Source organism: Callithrix jacchus, chromosome 7, assembly GCF_049354715.1.
Source record: "Callithrix jacchus isolate 240 chromosome 7, calJac240_pri, whole genome shotgun sequence".
Lineage (NCBI taxonomy): Eukaryota > Metazoa > Chordata > Mammalia > Primates > Cebidae > Callithrix > Callithrix jacchus.
The window spans coordinates 117,865,210-117,886,619 of NC_133508.1; the positions used below are offsets into that span (position 1 = coordinate 117,865,210).

Below are 21,410 nucleotides of genomic sequence, written 5' to 3' on the forward strand. Positions count from 1 at the left end.
ACCTCTCCTGGCTTGGAGATCTTAGTACTCAAGAAGAAATTCTTCCATCAGGAAACACAATGATAGCTCAATTGGAGTCAGACTTGAGCTTGCCACCTGGCCATTCCCGTTTCTCATAATATTTATTCAATATTTACAAAGAATTTTACAGGGTGGGTGAGTGTGATTGGTCCTCATTAATCAGGGGAAATAAGGTGACTATTGTGCATTAGGGACATAGGAAAGATCTGGAACCCAGTGCATTCCTTTGTGTGCCTGATAGAACTGCCATATTCATTGCAAATAATAATAATAATGGAAAAATACAGCACTTCGATGTAAGGAGATCTTCTAAAAACTCAGACCATTCAGATATGAATGTTTGAATCACTCATCCAAATAAAAAGTCCTGTTAGTCACTGGATGAGAAGTAAAGAACAGACCTGAAAGAGCAGGACCAAATCATAAATATTAACTAAGATATCACTACCAGCTGTACAAATGAGGTCTTCAGTACCTAACGTATTGTTCCTTGTTCTGTTATGTGTATATTTTTATCAGCTAACTTCACTTTTTTTCCTTCATCTCATCCTTTCGCCTATAATTTTATCTTCAATGTGGGTGGTGGTTAACTTTATAATTTCATCCTTGGTTCAGGGTTCTGACAGAATTAGAGGATACATGATCACACAGAGATGAAAACCATGCTTGATAGAACTCAATTGAATTTGGGGAGAGATAGCATGGGGAGAAATGCCAGATGTAGGTGGAGGGGAGAAAGGCAGCAAATCACACTGCCACGTGTGTACCTATGCAACTATCTTGCATGTTCTTCACATGTACCCCAAAACCTAAAATGCAATTTAAAAAAAACTCAATTTAATTTATATAGGAATATCATATCATGTTAGCTGCCATCATATTGTGATTCCAAATGCTCTTGTTTGAAAGCCTAAACTTGGGATGAAGGGTATGTATGGATGACAAATATTTCCAGCAGAGAATTTGTAGGTACTGTGCATTGGCTACACATAACCTCCATTCCAGACACTTGGTGGTGTTCTATCTTGTACTGAAGAGGCTAGAAAATCCAAGCTATACTTCCCAATCTTCTCATCTCAGGAGTTCTGCTGTACTTCGTTTCTGCCAAACGCATTTTGTAAGTTTTAGATTTGAAACAGAGTTATGGCAAGAGACACAGAACCTGATGCAACCATTTTTGATGATAAAGTTTGTAGCAGAAACATCAAGGATCCTAACTAGACTCCCTGCCATGGTGTGGGAAGAATTCCCCACTGGGGCAAAGACGGGGAGCTCTGTGTTCTGCTCCTTCCAGTTTCAGTGGCTTCTTATAATCATGGGAGCAGCTTCCCTGCTGATATCAGAGGCACTGTGATCAAAGGGTCTGGGGGAAATATTTGTCCTCTCTGAGCTTGATCAACTCACTCAATCTTGTAATAATTCTATCTGGTCAATCTGTAATTAACTTCATCATAGCAACTATTTATTCTGCATCTGCCCATGAAATAGATTAGTACAAAGATGAAGATGATGTGATTCCTTTGTTCAAGGAGCTCATACTCTCATAGGAAGAGATAGTCTCGATGCAAATCAGCCTGCAATATAATAGAATTAAAAATTACATGTTATAGGAATATTGCAAGGGAATCAAGTCATTCTATTTGTTATTGGATAAGGTTCCATACTTTTTGGACCCTAATTAGAGTAAACTGAGCAGAATTTTAACAAAGAATTTAGGCGGTAGAAGAGTGGTTCCTCAGCATTTCAGGCTGAGGTATTGGAATTCAGAGGTTGGGCTAAGCAACTGTCAGACAAATACAGACGAAGAGTGAGTTTTTCTATTACTAGAAAACCCGAAGTGTGAGTGTGAATGGGAGATCTAGGGGAATAAATCTAGAAACATAAGCTGGAGATCAGATTGCATTGAGACTTAAATGCAATGGGAGTTCACATTTTGTTTTGTTTTGTGAAGGTGGAAGGTTTTTTTTTTGGTTTCTTTTGTAGACAACAAAAATTACACAGCTCTGTTGCAGAAAGAAAATTATGAAGTTAGCATATAGATTAAATTAAATGTGAAAAGGAGTAGAGTATGAGGAGACTAATTAGGACATTAGCAGAATAGGAAGGGATATAACCAAGGCAATAATGTGGGAATGAAGACTAGCAGACAGACTATATAAATATCATGGAACAAAAATGAACAGGGCTTGGTTTCCTATTGAATGTGAAAGTTGATGACATATTTGGACTTAAAAATGGCTTTTTGAATCTTTGGAGGCATGGTGATGCTGGTGGCTGCAATGGGTAGCACAGGGGCAGGGCCATGCGGGTCTGACTGGAAATTTATACTGTTCTGTTCTGATTTGTTGCACTAGAAATTCTTACAGTTTATAAAATCTAGGCAGAGATGCCCTGCAGATGGTTAAAGTCTACAGGTTAAAATTTAAGCCAAGATTATAGATGCAGATTTCAGAACCGTATTTAGGAACTTGAGGTGGTATTAAGTAATGCCAGTCCCACCACCATTGCTGTTTGTCACAGTGGGCCCCATACTGAACCTGCAATTGTTGCTTTAGGAATGAAATCCACGTAGCCTCTAAAATAGAAGTTACTAAGTATGAACAAAGTATTTTTTTTTTAGCTCATTGAGTTGCTCTTGGGGATTCCTATTCTATATTGGTTGAAATTCTTGAGGAAGGTAGAAAACATTTAGTTATTTCTGCCAATATAAATCTTTTTACTTAATACTTGATGAGGTTTGGAAAAGTCAAAGTATTAAATATCAAAAAGTCTTAATTAAAAATTTTTATGAGCAATTTTTTCTCCCAAATGTGTTCCTTATTCTAAATGAGTCAACAGATTTCAGCAAACTTAGAAAATTGGTAGGATTTTGAAGTAGTAATAGACTCAGATTGCCATATGCATTTAAATTGCTTCTTCCAATATGGTTATGCTAGAGAGTAAATCTTGTTACAGCCCATCCTCTTTAGAGATTCCCATCCTTTTTTTCTCTTCCCTGAGATACATCTGCTCTTTTTTCTCTTCCTTTTCATTTCTTGATAAAATAGACTGAGATTCTGTTTCTCAGTGGCTCCTTTATATGCATTCCAAAGAAAATACAGTCAAACAACCAAAATTTTGAAGACAAAATTATGTCTGATGGGATACTCACATGAGTTAAAAATAAATATTGAAATTTCTATTCAAAATGAAATATGATCTATATAACTTTCTGTGAAAAAAAAGGATAATTCCAAACTGTTGACTTTTCCGTTATTGAAGATTTTGATGGTTTTTTAATGTGTGTAGCAGTTCAAAAGATAAACACACATACACAACTGCTGCCTGTGACATAATTCCAATCCAAAGAAATTGCAAAGAAAGAAAAATAATTAATGAGTGTTGTAAAAAATATGATAATACAAATCAGTGTTGTGGGTATGGCTTTAACTAAATGTCAATATGTAGTAAATGCCAGTATGTACAGAATATTAGCAAAAAACTTCGTGTTAGATGAACAAAGTCAAAGAAATCTATTGAGTGTCCTGAAAACAAAGACATGTAGAGCAGGAACTTTTTTCAGAGGCAACATAGCTCAAGCCCCTCATTTCATCCATGAGGAAGCTTAATGCTAGACAGGCAAAGTGATTGCCCATGGTTTTATGGCGGTTAGTGTCAGATGGAAGAAATAAAAGTGGATCTACTACTTAATTGAGAACTTATAATAATCTATACAGGTCAGTATTTATTGCCTGCTTTTCTCTCTTAATTTCAAAAAAGATAACAACAACTGAGAGTTAGAAACTTGTGATAGAGTCAAAATTTAATGACTTTATTTATCTCAGCCATAATTGGGAATATCTATATATAAAAGTGTCAATTCCTGAACATTCTCTGCCAATACAGAAGAAGATTTCCATATAAATAATGTGCCTTGGAGACCAGCACAAAACGTATATTCCCATGGTTTCCAAACTTTGTGTAGCCTTGGGTGCTACAAGAAACTCACAGAACCACTGTAAGGAATTTTTAAATGTTGAAGTATTCAACCTCTGTCAAATACCATGCAAACTGCTAGTTAAAGGGAGTTCAAAATTTGAACATTGGGTTGTTAACATTATTTGTAGTGGTGTCATGTATTTGCAAAGCTAGGATTTTGGCAATCGCTGTGATAAAAAACAAGTCTCATGCAAAAAACAATGTGTCACAGGAAATTAAGATGGTGGTATTTGATCAAATTATACTGTTTGAGTATGTAGTACTCAGGCATAGGCATCCCACTTGTTTGTAATTGTAGTTATCTAAAATAAAATAAGATTTTTTCTTTTAATTTCTGTGCATTTTTTCCAAATGCTTATTAAGTTGTTCTAACTTAATTACTTAATAAATGAAACAAGTATCTATTTTGTCTTCAGGGTGTATGAAACAGTTATTGAAATATCAACCTAGAAAATCTAGGGACCATGTAGGTGCCATTCTTTTCTAATTTGGACAGATCAAGTGACCACCTGCAAGTGAAGATGGAGAAAATTTGACATAAAAACAGTGTTCTGTGAAGAAATAGAGAGAAAGAATACATGCTTCTTAACACTAAAAGTGGACTTTTATCCTAAACACATATTTTGCTAGCTCTCATTGTATATTTTTGCAACCCAGTTCTGCCATATGCAAGTTAACCACAATTTTCTCATTTATGTCGTAACAGCCTACTTCATGGAATAATTGAAAGAGATGATTAAAAAATGCTCTACATAAAATGCCGAATATTGTGCATGACACCTAGAAAACACTAAAATACTGTTACTGCTTTATTATTCACAGTGACATGTTTCTTAACTGAGACAATGATGTACCCTATAAACAATACAGTAGAAGAAACTACAAAGATTCTTTCACTCAGTTAAATTTGGTTAATCTTACTGTGATTTAATTAAAATTTACTAACAAGTCAGAAATCCTGGTACTGTTTGTGGCATAAAGGGAGATGGACCAATAAATGCAGTATTGTTTGACATGAATAAGCTGCAAGATACACACAGCCAACTGTCATTCTTCTATACCTGAATTCTGTGACTTCTGTTGTCTCATCCTGGCTCCACTCATTATACAGCCACAGTTATCCAGAAACATCCCCTACAACACCTTTTTCCATTTTTTGTTGTTTTCAAAGCTAAGTTTGTTGTCATTTAAAAGAATGAATTCTCCTTTGGAATTTTTGTTTTGTAATCTGCTTAAAAAATTCTACTGAACATTAAAAATTTCTAAAGCTAAATCATCCAGCTTCTGACTTTAAGGCCACATCACAGAAAGCAACAGAAACCTTGGGGAATATGGAGCTCTATTACCTGCAACTTATATCTAGAAAGATACTTTATAAGCTAAAACTAAAGAAATGAGCATCAAGAAAATTTTTAGAACTCTCAATTCTACTTATCTATACTTCTTGCTATTTTTTTCTTTCTGGCTTTTGCTATTTCTTTGGTTTAATGTTCAGTGAAGTAATAATCTCTAAAACCATGGAAGATTAAGAGTAGTAAATTAAGAAAAAGATCTCTTTAGCCATTCTTTCCTGCGGTCAGGGCATTCCTTTAGAAACCTTCATCTTTGCTTTCAAATGCCTGCCAATTCATTGAAACAATAAATTCACCCATCAGCACGTTTCAGTGCATGCCGAGAATTTAAAAGTATTGACAATTTTAGCCTGTATTTACTTGTAAGCACTTGTATTTTTTTAGTCATGTTTTAATGTAAAATAAATGTGATCTCATGTCTGCCTTTGAGGAGCTTACTTGCCAGTAGAAGCTGGAGGTTAGATCACAAGAAACTGACTTACCGCAAAACATGTTCACACACACACACACACAGCAATAAGAAAATCCGGAGCAAAGTGTTTAGTAAACTCAACTAATGATTTATAAGGAAGATAAATCAATGAGAAGCAGAAGTTTGGTAAGTATGAAGAACTGTTCAGGTTACCTGTGTAATTGTAAAATGGGTATATGGGACAGAACTATTGGCCAGAATACCTCCACATATTGCTGATGTAGAAATATGCTTTATTTATTCATGTGAGTAGCCATGCATAGTAACAAGAGCTTATTTTTTTGTAATATGGAAAGCAACACAAGTATACCAGAGGATTTCCAGATGCAGGACGAGAACACTGCATGCTGTATATGACACAGTAACATAGTAATTTCCTGAAAACCCTCTCTAAATCTGAGAAGCACAATTTATGTCAATACAGAAAAAGGAAAGAGCATCACTTCATAATGACATCATGTGACATGGGTGCAGTTAGTGTGGCTCCTTCATATATGGCTTGAGAATAATGTGGTGATTTCTCTGGAAATTAATTTGCCAAACTGTTGCAGGGGAATTTAAATAGCTGCTTCTATTAACCCAGTAATTCTATGCCTATGAATCTTTTCTTATGGAAACAACCAGAAATTTAGAAAAATAAAAAAGATGACTTCAGATGTTCATTACAGCATTATTTGTAGTTTAAAAATATATAGCCTTTTAAATATTATGAAAAGCATTATAAGGAAGACTAGCTTATTCTTATATAGCATTAATTATATGACAAGAACTGAGTACTTTACATTTATTATTTCATTTAATTTTTACAACTCAAAGAAGTAGGCACTTGTATTATTCAGGGTTCTCCAGAAAAACAAAATCATTAAGATACACATGTACATACACACACACACACACGCACACGCACACACAGAGATTGACCATAAAAACTTAACTTGCACAATTATGAAGGCTGACAACTCTAATATCTGCAGTGAGAACCAGTAGGCTGAAGACCCAGGAAAGCCAATATTGCAGACCCAGTCCAAAGACACTCTATGGGGGGATTCCCTCTCGCTTGGGGTGGCCTGTTTTTTAAATTCTTTTCAGTTCTACTGAAAAGTAGATTGTATAAGGCTAATTATATAAGGCCCATTCACATCTTGGAGGGCAATCTGCTTTCTCAAAGTTCACTGATATAAATGTTAATCTCATCCAAAATGCCCTTCAAGTAGACACATAAAATTAGCCATCATTGCCTTATAATTATCTCTGTGGCATATATATAAGAACGGAGGCTCACAGAACTTGAGTTTATGCAAGGTTATGCAGCTAAAAGGAGCAAAGCCAGGAACAAAGTTTAGGTTTGTAGCCTCCAGAGTCTAAGTTCTAAATATTACCAGAAGTATCTATATAGAATATAAAGAAATACCTGTGATATAAAACTACATAAAAATAAATGTTTTAAAGGCAAGATACTAGCTTGCATATTCAGCATTACCTTATGATATAAAAACATAAAAGACTAAAAAGAATTATGTGAATAGGTACTAATATATTACAATGATCATTTTTCTGATTCCTTATAGCTTTACTCAAGTTTTTAATCACTTTCATGTGAATAATTTTTCATTTTTTAGAAAGCCCATCTAAACTTCAAAATTATAATAAAGTATAAATCTGATATTTAAAAAAATCCTCATCTGGACACCTATTGCTGTGGACTACAGATCTGACGTACCTCAAACATTTATGGTGTCTCTAAAGATTGTTATAATCCTACATTGGCTGTAGATGTGAGAGAATAGTCAAATGTGTTTAAAGTAAAGTCAAATTAATTTAGACTTTTTAAAATAAATGGAACTAAAATGTCAGAAACTTTATATAAAATATTAAAATGTTAAGCACAGCAATAAGAGTCCTAATAGAAAACTTGGAAATTTTCATATTTATTACTGAATTAGATCGTTTGAAGAGCCAGAAACAATGAAGGGCAGGGTAGTTCCCTGCATATGTATCTCATCTACTGGTTGACTTATCATTCAGAATATAACTTTGGACAGTTTGGAAGAATAGAAAAGAGATGGAAATACCAGAGATGAAAAGAGCCAGGCAAAGAAGCATGTTTAAGGTAGGCCTCGGAATCGGAACTGAGTCAGAAAGATATTGGTAAAAGAAAAGTTGGAAAGGAAGTTAGTGGAAATTAGTAGGAAATAGAATGTGCTTTGGAGGTACCTTGGAAACCACTATGATAAATAAATTCCAGGTTAGCCCTACCTAGTGGTTATCTAAGTGAAAGAGGCCAAAACAGTCAGAAAGCAAGGTCCATGTTTATGACCATAGTGAATTTACTTTCCTCAAGTCTATACAGTCCCACATGCATTCATTACAGTGATCTATCAGCAGCAAATCTTCTAACATATGTGTTAATATAAGATTTTAAAATGTTAGTACAAATTAGTATAACAGCATAGTCGTTTTCATAGGTAAACTATTTCCTGCATAATTTTCATTGGCAATACCCAATCATTCTTGTATAAACATTTTTGAAGAGCAGAAGCAGCAGTTAAACATGCCATTTTAATAATTGACAGTAACTCAGAAAAAGAAAACTAGAAGTTTCCTGTGTGTGTGAAACCTAAATGCTTACTTTAATCAGTATGGCAAGTTTAGCTAATTCAGCAATAGCTTTACAATCTCTTCGTCACTCTAGTCTCAGAATACATCTTTTCTTAGACATTTTAGTTGGATGTTGCAAAAACCTTACTGTGATAGTATTTATATATGAATAATGGCATAATAGAGAAGAATGGATTTAATTACATAGTCATTGAATAAATAAGAATAAAGAAAATTAGCTTAATACAATTTGATTTTAAAAACATAATAAGAGCTAGTTTTTTAAATTTGATCAATGGCTTTATGGAAAATGCTTTTAATTTTTTGTGCAATCTAATTTAATTGTTATGCTGAAGTGCTGAAAGACAAAAACCTCATAGAATATCCTTTATGAAACTGTATGATTTCATTTAAACTCAGGGTTTATACACTATGAATTACATGGTTGGGATTAAGCTCACCGGTAATTATTAAATATCCTTATTTAGCACTGATTTTGACTTTATGTAATTGTAACTGAATACAGCTTAGACAACTTATATTCTGAGAGAAGCAAGGGTAAAATATGCAAAGAAAACCCAAAGGAAATAATAAAGGACTCTGAGACAAGCAGCATCGGAAGCAAAACCTTGGTGGTTGGTCATTTGTCTGGTTGCATTGGTAATTCAAGTATGACAACCACTGAGTAGCCTGAAAAATGTTTCAATTCACTCACTTTTGTAATGATGTAACTTGCCTTCCTAACTGCATTATATTTGTTTCATTTCCTTTCTAAGGAATAAAGTATGGATATTTAAAAATCAGTATCTTAACTTTTGTATAGTATGTGCAGTAAGTGTCCAATAGCACTTACTTTGACTTTTGTGTGATTTTTTTTTGGTCACTCCTCTCCCACTCTGGCATTCTTTTTACTGATTTTATAATTATAAAAGTATTGTCTGTGATTATAACACATCTCATCTATCTTGATAATGGTGTTGGTTGTCCTATTATAAAGTATCGGTTGTTGAGAGAAAAAAAAATCAGAGCAACATTAACAACAATCAAGAAAAGAAAACCAAAATCTTACTGAGTATATGTCCAAGCAGAAGGAAAATGATCTAACAAATTAAATACAAAACTTCATGCAAAATGCATGGTTCAACAAGAAGGAATTTTATTTCCCTCTGAAATGAAATATATGAAATTTGAAATCCAGCTGCCAATCATTTCTAATAAACTATTTAAAGTTACATGGTGGAAAGAACAAAAAAGCTGAATTCAATTCTATTTTGGATTACACATATTTTTTAAATCAATGTACTGTGAAACATTACCTTGAAAAGTGAAGACACAGCTACTATGTAAGCATCCAAAGCAATCCCTGCAGACACTTTAGTTATATCATTGAATATGGGCTAATCCTTTGATCTAAAACTATCAAAAATTCCTGTTGAAAATTTGACTCTCTTTACTGATTTGGACTGATGTTAATGCTTTATCTAAAGCAAAGGAATGTTGTAGTTCTGCACATAGACACAAAAAATTTACCAAGAAGCTTGTTTTGAATTTCCCTTCAAACATCAGAGACTAATATGCATATCTCTTTTTATCTATCTAAATTGCAGATTATTTGCTCACTATTAAAAAATAGTGTCCTCAAAGATAAGTGTTTATTTGCAAGATGATAATACAGCCTAAGGCATCCACTTCTAAGTTCACATCAATTTTAGAGCTTTGTCTTTAAGAGATACTCTACTGCCCATTTAGCATTGGCTCTAACCACCCCCTCCTCAGAGTCTTGAAGCCTCTTAATGAACTAGGCTGTTTCCATCCACCATTACTTTATTGCTGAAGAGCTTTCCCTGTCACATAAAAATCCATAAACTCTATATCTGCAAACACAGAACTTTCAGATGCTCCAAGTATAAGGCTGCTATTATTTAAACTTTATTCCAGAATTTATCAATAATATTGTCGTACCATAAAATTTAATTCAAGATGGAATTCTTAGAATTTGAGCAATATACGTGCATTTTAGTGGACGTGGTGTGCAGAGATATTCCATTCCATCTACTCAATATGCTCCTCTGCTTTCCAGGCCTACATTCTAGATGTTATGTTACTAACAACTTCATAAAAATCCTTAAAGAGTGGAAATGACATTTGCGATTGAAACATAAATGAAAAAGGTTATGATTACATGGTGACAAATATAGCTTATAATTGAGCTCTAACTACTTCTATTTTCTTTCTTTCCTTACACACATATAGAAAGATTCGAAACATATCATTCTGGAAAATCCATTTGTAAAATTAAAATGACTAAATGTCTTCTAATTATGTACAGTTATCATAAGTTAAATTGTTTTCTGTCATCTGAGTAAACAATACTCTTGGGTAAAACTCAGATGTCAAACCTTAAAAGTAATTTTAAAGTACCTTATGAAGAACAATTATAATGTAAGTTTCGACTATACTGGTGTGTCAAGTTCCTCTTACATCTTTCCATATCCATCCCAAATTCATTTCTTACCACAAGTTATTATCAGGGATAAAAAAAAGTTTGAATTTTTATGTATCATTTTAACCTGGCCAATATTTTAAAGCTTCTTAGAGGTAAGATGAGAAAGAAAATCAGAAGACTGGGAAAAGAGAAAAATATATGAAATTTCTCACTGTTACAATTTTCTTAAACATACTTTGAACGTTCTATCACTTCAGAATAAATAAGTCATAACCATGTACTAATTTGATAAATCCACACCATACATCTCTTTTGGGAGCTAGAGAGGCAAAATAGTAAAAGCACTTCTAAATTCTTAACTAGAATTAATAAATATGTTTTGAATTAATAATGACAAAAAAGTGTTAACTCTCTGGAAACATATCATAAACCAGAACATAATAACATGCTAGGAAATAAATCTCCAAATGACATTCAGTAGTAAATAACAAGTAGAGTTTGAACTTAGCTTAGAATGGACAGTTTTAGATTGGTCACCCTAACTAATGAAGGTGCAGAAAATTCTTATTGTTTTTATGTAACACATAAGAATGCATAGATACTAAATGTCTGCTCATAAGTTCCTACATTTCCATATTTTTTGAAAATTATATTAACTTAATTCATTTAGAAAGTATCTTCAGAGATTATAGCTTTCTGATATTAATCCATATGAATTAATGGCCAACTCATAGATTTATTTATACATTTCTACTTCGGTCCTAAGACAGACATGAATTTATACAATTTTCCCACACTCTTCCCCTTTTACACAGTTGTTATCCAATTACACCCACTAGCCTTCTGATTAATACAATGCAGTTGACTTACTAAAGCATAGCCAAGGGAGAGATGGATTAATATGTCAACTAAAATTGACAATTGGATGTCTTGTGCCAGTTTGATATAATTCCATGGGGTTTTAGAACTGCTAGGTCAATCACTTTAGTCAGTAAAAAAAAGCTTCACTAAAGATGCATAATTGCTTTCTATTTTGAAGATTCCTGCATACTGATAAAACAGTTATGATAAAGGCTAAAAAGTTTGATATTATCCCAATGTGTTATTCACATATTTTTCAAACTAATATTATGTAGTGAATCCACTATATTCCTACATTTGTTCATTTTTTAGTATGCAAAGAGACAAGGGAAGGGAAATACTGTAAATATATCAGTATAAATTGCCCCTTATAGAATATTATGAATTTCACTGGACAATATGTCTTTAAGCAGACATTGAGGATTCTGACTGCCTTTTACTCAAAATTACCATAGTGGAAACAATTCAAAATAAAAAATAAAATATTAGTAGCGCTCTGGACAAAGAAATCATAAAAGAAACTTACCTGTAATATTTTCAAACTAATTCATTTGGAGGCTGTTGTTTCCATTTCTACAGTTTACTTACTCAAAAAATTAGATGGAGAAAGCATACTACAAAAATGATTATGAAAGTCAATTAATTTTTGACTGTATAAAACAATATAAGTAGATAAACAAATATCTACTTATGCATTTCATAGAAAAATGTTAAAATATACAAGCTAATCAGAGAGTTTTTACAAAGGTAAGTGGATATGTATAGAATTTGTCTATGGTACAAACTACTACTGGTGACCAGAAATAAATTTTGGAAAGTTAAATATGGATTTTTCTCAAACTTATACAGGAGGCTGAATTCATGGGAAACTTCATTTGCTAGTTTCTATTCTCATTAAAGAGAGGCATCAGCATGTTCAAGTTCTGAGGTTAAGGCATTGTATACACAGCTTCAGAAATCATTTCCAGTCATATTTTTTCAAAGAGTACATTTAAAGAAAGCATCTAAGAGCAATGACAGTCAAAATTGTTCCTACAGAGAGATACAATTATTTGCAGAAGGATGGCTGAGGAAACAAGCACAAATGAAAATGAAAATGAAGGGTTTGAACAGCCTTCATGGTTTGCTGCCTCCATTATGTGTTCATTCTATCATCAGATGGTCAACATATTCACTGAGAACATGGTTGAACAGTTGGTTTTGACAAAATTGTAGATTGCCCCTTCTTGCTGCCTTCTAATTTGTCTTCTGAGATAAACATGAAGAACATAACTGTAAAGAATAAGCTCTAATATGATCAGAGAAAATTATTCCTCAACTTGAAGTATAAGCATAAAGACTTCTTTTCCCAAATAGCCATTATTTGCTCAAAATATTAATTTGACTGTAACTTTTCTTCATGCACATCATCTTTTTTCTTCTTTTAAAAAATAAAATATTGCTTCTGTGCAAGAGATTTAAAAAATCCACCCTTGGATTTTCAGTATATTGTAGCAAGAAATTTTTCTCCTTTCTTCTCTTCCTTATTCTTTTCTTTCTTCTCTTCTTTATTATTAAAAAAGACACACTCCCCAAAAACGTTGTTCAGGGCTTATGAGAAACTTAAAACACTGTAGTTTAGATTAAGCTATGGTTACTGTTTTCTTGCCAAATAACAATTCCAACTGAATCAATCTTATCAATACCTCTAACATAAAAATGCACTGTTTAAAATTCCATCCTTAATAAATGTTAACTTTATTCATTTGGGTATATATTTTTTCTTTCATCAAAGAATGATTGAGTAATTTGAGTCAAATATTCTGCCTAGTAGTGGGGAACAATGATGAATTCACCATTTCTAAAAGTAGCTCACATTTCTGCCAGGATAAGGACATGTTCACATAGACACAATACAATCTGATTTATGTCATATTAAAGCCTACTATAGGGTAGTAAGAAATAGTTAAATAGTAAAAGCAGAGGCTGCTATAGCCAGAGGGGTGTAAAATAGTGTTTCTCCACATGGATCTTCCTCATGGAGAATCCTCACTCTGGGAGTTATTTCTTCCTCTGAAAAATAGCACAATTTTCTCTGCCGGAAGAGTGGCAAATAGCAGCAAAAAATAAACTAAAAGTAGCTGTCCACGCAAAGATACAAGTATTCGGAGACATAAATACAGCTGAAAACTAAAGCAGAATGCCTCAGAGTCCTGAAAACGGTTATAACCTTCATAATCTGATGAAAATAAACTAGCATTTTGCAATGCAGCATAGGAAGGTAACTCCCATTACATGCAGTGACTGGAAACTATGCATTTAACCCCTGGCAGTAGTGATGCAGGAACTGGGAATAGTCTTTAATTAGCAATACCCTAAATTTTTTAAAAAGATTATCCCAGTTAAGATAAGTGTGGATACACCACGGAATATTATGCAGCAATCAGAAATGATGAGTTTGTGTCGTTTGTAGGGACATGGATGAATCTGGAGAACATCATTCTCAGCAAACTGACACAAGAACAGAAAATGAAATACTGCATATTCTCACTCATAGGCAGGTGATGAAAAATGAGAACACATGGACACAGGGAGAGGAGTACTAAACACTGGGGTCTATTGGGGGGAAAAGGGGAGGGCCAGCGGGGTGGGGGGGAGATGGGGAGGGATAGACTGGGGAGAAATGCCAAATGTGGGTGAAGAGGAGAAAGGAAGCAAAACACACTGCCATGTGTGTACCTATGCAACTGTCTTGCATGTTCTGCACATGTACCCCAAAACCTAAAATGCAATAAAAATTAAAAAAAAAAAAAAGATAAGTGTGGAATAAGTATCTCATGAAATTAAAAAAAAAAAAAAAAAAAACAGGGGTAGAGGAGACTATTGATTGTTGATTGCTAAGGAAAAGAAATACTCCAAATTAGATAAAATACAGTTTCTTCAGTCACACAGGCTAAGAGCTGCAAAGATTAAGTGAGGGGGAATTGGAAAACTGAATGAGAACTCTGCTACTTAATATTTATGGTTTGCTACATATATCATATTTAAATGAGTCATATATGCAACTTTTTTTCATATTATGCGATTAATCAATCTCCTTTTATATTTATTTTTTTCTGACTTATGACTCTTATTATTCTAAAGAATAGGGAGCAGAACAAGATAGATCCTAGGTTTTGGTGTCTATCTTGTTCTGCACCAGGGGAAAGACATATATCCAAGAAAGTATACTGAAGCATTTTTTGGCTATTGAATACGATCTAAATATTAATCAAAAACAATAAATAAGTAATCTATAGCTCAGCTATAGAGACATTAGAGGTTTAAGATATAAGGGATAAGACAAGCTATAAAGATGTAGGGTAGATCTGGCTGTTTGGATGTACAAAAAGAATTACAACTGGATAAAATAAAGCTGCATATTAAAAAATATGATTTTTCTAAAAAATTCCAACTAGCTTTTTATATCTGAGACTATGTGTAGCAAAAAGAGGTCTGACAGAATGTACATCAAGCTGTTTAAAATATTTACTTCCGAACCAAGAAACTAGATGAATTGAATAAATTTTACTTTACATATTTTCTACATATCTTTATCATGTATAACTTTAAGGTTCAAATTCTTCCTACAGAAACATGTGGTTTCTGAAATTTAAGAGCTATTTACCAAAAAATCAGTAAAATGAAGTATTCAGAATGAGTGAAATAGATATGAGGAATCGCCTAAAGAATATTACTTAACCATGGTTATTCTTGTTGGCTGAGCTATTACCCATACTCATTACAGATAAGCCACAGGGAGTGTGAACATACAAATAAGAGAGTCACCAAGTTGGAAAAGTTAGCTGAGAGGTGAAACAGGACAGGTGAGAGGAGGGTCAGGAAATAGGGGAAGAATTCTCAGAGGAGACAACTTTTTAGAAGGGAGCTAGAGTTTTAGTTGTGCTTAGGATGTAGAGTTAGTTGGAAAACACATTCCAGGATGATTCCTTTATACTAAAAAAGGGCATGGAAGTGTGAAACTTCATGTTGTGTTCAGAGAATGATGAACAAATTGCTGTTTAATAGGGTGGGTGGGAACATAGTCAAAACAAGGCTGGAAAAGCTATTGGGATCAGACTGTAAATGTATGAAGGGTCCTGGGCGCCATGCTGTAGATTTTGAAATTTTTTAAGCAAGGCAGGCAATCTCAGACTTACCTGTTTGAAGGTTACATTACTGGCAAGCAGGAAGAAGAACTAGAGCAAGGGAATGTTCCTAGATTTTAAAACATTTTAATTTCAAGATGAGGAGGCCTTTTTGGAGATGTTCAGTAAAGGATGAAGGCATTATGTCCCAGGCTTGGATAAAAATGTTTTTAAACATATGTTTTATTATTAATATCATAGAGCATATGTTCAAATCCTATATACAGCATTTCTTGGCTTGTCGCCAAAAATTATTTATTAAGCTTCCACCTGCATATGAAATTATGGCAGGACTAAATCCCCTGCAAATGTCAAATATATGTTTTAATTTGAATGTTGTGTGATACGCATAAAGCATTGAAACTTCCCTTCCACCCCCACAAATATTGTCTTGTATCCTAGTAATTCCATTATACATTCAAAGAAACCATTTAGTTTTAAGAATTTGCTATACAATTCAATTCAGTTAAGAATGCATCTTGTGGAGGCAAGGATGGGAAGATGTGTAATAAATAGAGAATACATATCTGAGTTTCAGGAAAGTTAGAATGTACGTGATGATGGGAAAAGAACTTATATAAGTAAAATCATTGGTTCCTAGGGCAACATTTCAGCATGTGTGTAATGAAGAAGTGCAAACTGTGAAAACACTAACTGTGGTTAGGAAAAGATCACCAGGAGGTGGTTAGTTAGAGAAAGTGGTGAGCTTCTTTTATCCTTTCACTTTTAAAATGTATCAAAAAGGGTAACAATTTTCAAAGGTAGAAAATCTAGACTACCCTTTCAATTATTATCCAGTTACATAGCTCAATGTGACCTTACAGAATTACTAAACTTTAGTATTGAATACTTAGTATCATTTAGAAACAGAAAAATATTTTGAACCTTATGCAGTTTAGCTTAAACTTAATAAATTTTCTGTATTTAAGACACAGCATAATTCCAAATAAATTTCTTTTGATTCTCTTTCACTGTCCTTTTATCAACCTGCCTTAAGATTATTTTAAAATTGTTTTTTCTTAAAATCATGGCAGAATGAGAGTTAGAATGGTGGCAGACATGAAATATACCATGCAGAGAAGTATACAAAAGCATTATTTCCAATTGTACCATGTCACTTATGTCTTACCTCCTCTTCCACCTATTTTTTTTTTTTTTTAACCAGGGATTTTTTTTTTTTTTTCTTTTTTAATTTTTTATTGGATTATAGGTTTTGGGGTACATGAGCAGAGCATGCAAGACAGTTGCGTAGGTACACACATGGCAGTGTGCTTTGCTTTTCTTCTCCCCTTCACCCACATTTGGCATTTCTCCCCAGGCTATCCCTCCCCACCTCCCCCTCCCACTGGCCCTCCCCTTTTCCCCCCAATAGACCCCAGTGTTTAGTACTCCCCTTTCTGTGTCCATGTGTTCTCATTTTTCATCACCCACCTATGAGTGAGAATATGCGGTGTTTCATTTTCTGTTCTTGTGTCAGTTTGCTGAGGATGATGTTTTCCAGATTCATCCATGTCCCTACAAACGACACGAACTCATCATTTCTGATTGCTGCATAATATTCCATGGTGTATATGTGCCACATTATTCCAATCCAGTCTATTATCAATGGGCATTTGGGTTGATTCCAGGTCTTTGCTATTGTAAATAGTGCTGCAATGAACATTCGTGTACATGTGTCCTTATAGTAGAACGATTTATAGTCTTTTGGATATATACCCAGTAATGGGATTGCTGGGTCAAATGGAATTTCTATTTCTAAGGCCTTGGGGAATCGCCACACTGTCTTCCACAATGGTTGAACTAATTTACACTCCCACCAACAGTGTAAAAGTGTTCCTTTTTCTCCACATCCTCTCCAGCATCTGTTGTCTCCAGATTTTTTAATGATCGCCATTCTAACTGGTGTGAGATGGTATCTCAATGTGGTTTTGATTTGCATCTCTCTGATGACCAGTGACGATGAGCATTTTTTCATATGATTGTTGGCCTCATATATGTCTTCTTTCGTAAAGTATCTGTTCATATCCTTTGCCCACTTTTGAATGGTCTTGTTTGTTTTTTTCCTGTAAATCTGCTTGAGTTGTTTGTAAATTCTGGATATCAGCCCTTTGTCAGATGGGTAGACTGCGAAAATTTTTTCCCATTCTGTTGGTTGCCGATTCACTCTAGTGACTGTTTCTTTTGCCGTGCAGAAGCTGTGGAGTTTCATTAGGTCCCATTTGTCTATTTTGGCTTTTGTTGCCAATGCTCTTGGTGTTTTGTTCATGAAGTCCTTGCCTACTCCTATGTCCTGGATAGTTTTGCCTAGATTTCCTTCTAGGGTTTTTATGGTGCCAGGTCTTATGTTTAAGTCTTTAATCCATCTGGAGTTAATTTTAGTGTAAGGTGTCAGGAAAGGGTCCAGTTTCTGCTTTCTGCACATGGCTAGCCAGTTTTCCCAACACCATTTGTTAAACATGGAGTCCTTGCCCCATTGCTTGTTTTTGTCAGGTTTATCAAAGATTGTATAGTTGTATGTATGTTGTGTTGCCTCCGGTGCCTCTGTTTTGTTCCATTGGTCTATATCTCTGTTTTGGTACCAGTACCATGTTGTTTTGATTACTGTAGCCTTGTAGTATAGTTTGAAATCCGGTAGTGTGATGCCCCCCGCTGTGTTCTTTTTGCTTAGAATTGACTTGGCTATGCGGGCTCTCTTTTGGTTCCATATGAAGTTCATGGTGGTTTTTTCCAGTTCTGTGAAGAAAGTCAATGGTAGCTTGATGGGGATAGCATTGATTCTGTAAATTACTTTGGGCAGTATAGCCATTTTCACAATATTAATTCTTCCTAACCATGAACATGGAATGTTTCTCCATCTGTTTGTGTCCTCTCTGATTTCGTTGAGCAGTGGTTTGTAGTTCTCCTTGAAGAGGTCCCTTATGTTCCTTGTGAGTTGTATTCCAAGGTATTTTATTCTTTTTGTAGCAATTGCGAATGGCAGTTCGCTCTTGATTTGGCTTTCTTTAAGTCTGTTATTGGTGTAGACGAATGCTTGTGATTTTTGCACATTGATTTTATATCCTGAGACTTTGCTGAAGTTGTTTATCAGTTTCAGGAGTTTTTGGGCTGAGGCGATGGGGTCTTCTAGGTATACTATCATGTCGTCTGCAAATAGAGACAATTTGGCTTCCACCTTTCCTATTTGAATACCCTTTATTTCTTTTTCTTGCCTGATTGCTCTGGCTAGAACTTCCAGTACTATATTGAATAGGAGTGGTGAGAGAGGGCATCCTTGTCTAGTACCAGATTTCAAAGGGAATGCTTCCAGTTTTTGCCCATTCAGTATGATATTGGCTGTTGGTTTGTCATAAATAGCTTTTATTACTTTGAGATACGTTCCATCGATACCGAGTTTATTGAGGGTTTTTAGCATAAAGGGCTGTTGAATTTTGTCAAATGCCTTCTCTGCGTCAATTGAGATAATCATGTGGTTTTTGTTTTTGGTTCTGTTTATGTGGTGAATTACGTTGATAGACTTGCGTATGTTGAACCAGCCTTGCATCCCCGGGATGAATCCTACTTGATCATGATGAATAAGTTTTTTGATTTGCTGTTGTAATCGGCTTGCCAATATTTTATTGAAGATTTTTGCATCTATGTTCATCATGGATATTGGCCTGAAGTTTTCTTTTCTCGTTGGGTCTCTGCCGGGTTTTGGTATCAGGATGATGTTGGTCTCATAAAATGATTTGGGAAGGATTCCCTCTTTTTGGATTGTTTGAAATAGATTTAGAAGGAATGGTACCAGCTCCTCCTTGTGTGTCTGGTAGAATTCGGCTGTGAACCCATCTGGACCTGGGCTTTTTTTGTGAGGTAGGCTCTTAATTGCTGCCTCAACTTCAGACCTTGTTATTGGTCTATTCAGAGTTTCAGCTTCCTCCTGGTTTAGGCTTGGGAGGACACAGGAGTCCAGGAATTTATCCATTTCTTCCAGGTTTACTAGTTTATGCGCATAGAGTTGTTTGTAATATTCTCTGATGATGGTTTGAATTTCTGTGGAATCTGTGGTGATTTCCCCTTTATCATTTTTTATTGCATCTATTTGGTTGTTCTCTCTTTTATTTTTAATCAATCTGGCTAGTGGTCTGTCTATTTTGTTGATCTTTTCAAAAAACCAGCTCTTGGATTTATTGATTTTTTGAAGGGTTTTTCGTGTCTCAATCTCCTTCAGCTCAGCTCTGATCTTAGTAATTTCTTGTCTTCTGCTGGGTTTTGAGTTTTTTTGATCTTGCTCCTCTAGCTCTTTCAATTTTGACGATAGGGTGTCAATTTTGGATCTCTCCATTCTCCTCATATGGGCACTTATTGCTATATACTTTCCTCTAGAGACTGCTTTAAATGTGTCCCAGAGGTTCTGGCACGTTGTGTCTTCATTCTCATTGGTTTCGAAGAACTTCTTTATTTCTGCCTTCATTTCGTTGTTTACCCAGTCAACATTCAAGAGCCAGTTGTTCAGTTTCCATGAAGCTGTGCGGTTCTGGGTCGGTTTCTGAATTCTGAGTTCTAACTTGATTGCACTATGGTCTGAGAGGCTGTTTGTTATGATTTCAGTTGTTTTGCATTTGTTGAGCAGTGCTTTACTTCCAATTATGTGGTCAATTTTAGAGTAGGTGTGATGTGGTGCTGAGAAGAATGTGTACTCTGTGGATTTGGGGTGGAGAGTTCTGTAAATGTCCACCAGGTTTGCTTGCTCCAGGTCTGAGTTCAAGCCCTGGGTATCCTTGTTGATTTTCTGTCTGGTTGATCTGTCTAGTATTGACAGTGGAGTGTTAAAGTCTCCCACTATTATTGTGTGGGAGTCTAAGTCCTTCTGTAAGTCATTAAGAACTTGCCTTATGTATCTGGGTGCTCCTGTGTTGGGTCCATATATGTTTAGGATCGTTAGCTCTTCTTGTTGTATCGATCCTTTTACCATTATGTAATGGCCTTCTTTGTCTCTTTTGATCTTTGTTGCTTTAAAGTCTATTTTATCAGAGATGAGAATTGCAACTCCTGCATTTTTTTGCTTTCCATTAGCTTGGTAAATCTTCCTCCATCCCTTTATTTTGAGCCTTTGTGTATCCTTGCATGTGAGATGGGTTTCCTGGATACAGCACACTGATGGGTTTTGGATTTTTATCCAATTTGCCAGTCTGTGTCTTTTGATTGGTGCATTTAGTCCATTTACATTTAGGGTTAATATTGTTATGTGTGAATTTGATACTGCCATTTTGATTCTAAGTGGCTGTTTTGCCTGTTAGTTGTTGTAGATTCTTCATTATGTTGAAGCTCTTTAGCATTCAGTGTGATTTTGGAATTGCTGGTACTGATTGATCCTTTCTATGTGTAGTGCCTCTTTTAGGAGCTCTTGTAAAGCAGGCCTGGTGGTGACAAAATCTCTGAGTACTTGCTTGTTCGCAAAGGATTTTATTCTTCCTTCACTTCTGAAGCTCAGTTTGGCTGGATATGAAATTCTGGGTTGAAAGTTCTTTTCTTTA

The 21,410-nt window shown here is 34.7% G+C and overlaps 1 long non-coding RNA gene across 1 annotated transcript in view; it reads right to left on the bottom strand.

Annotated features, from left to right (window-relative positions):
* Positions 1-1,307: 1,307 nt before the first annotated feature.
* LOC118143000 (uncharacterized) overlaps positions 1,308-21,410 on the bottom strand; it is a 90,666-nt gene continuing 70,563 nt past the window's right edge. The window contains exon 6 of the long non-coding RNA XR_008473000.2: positions 1,308-1,595. This is a non-coding gene — a long non-coding RNA (uncharacterized LOC118143000). The remainder of the gene's footprint in view (positions 1,596-21,410) is intronic.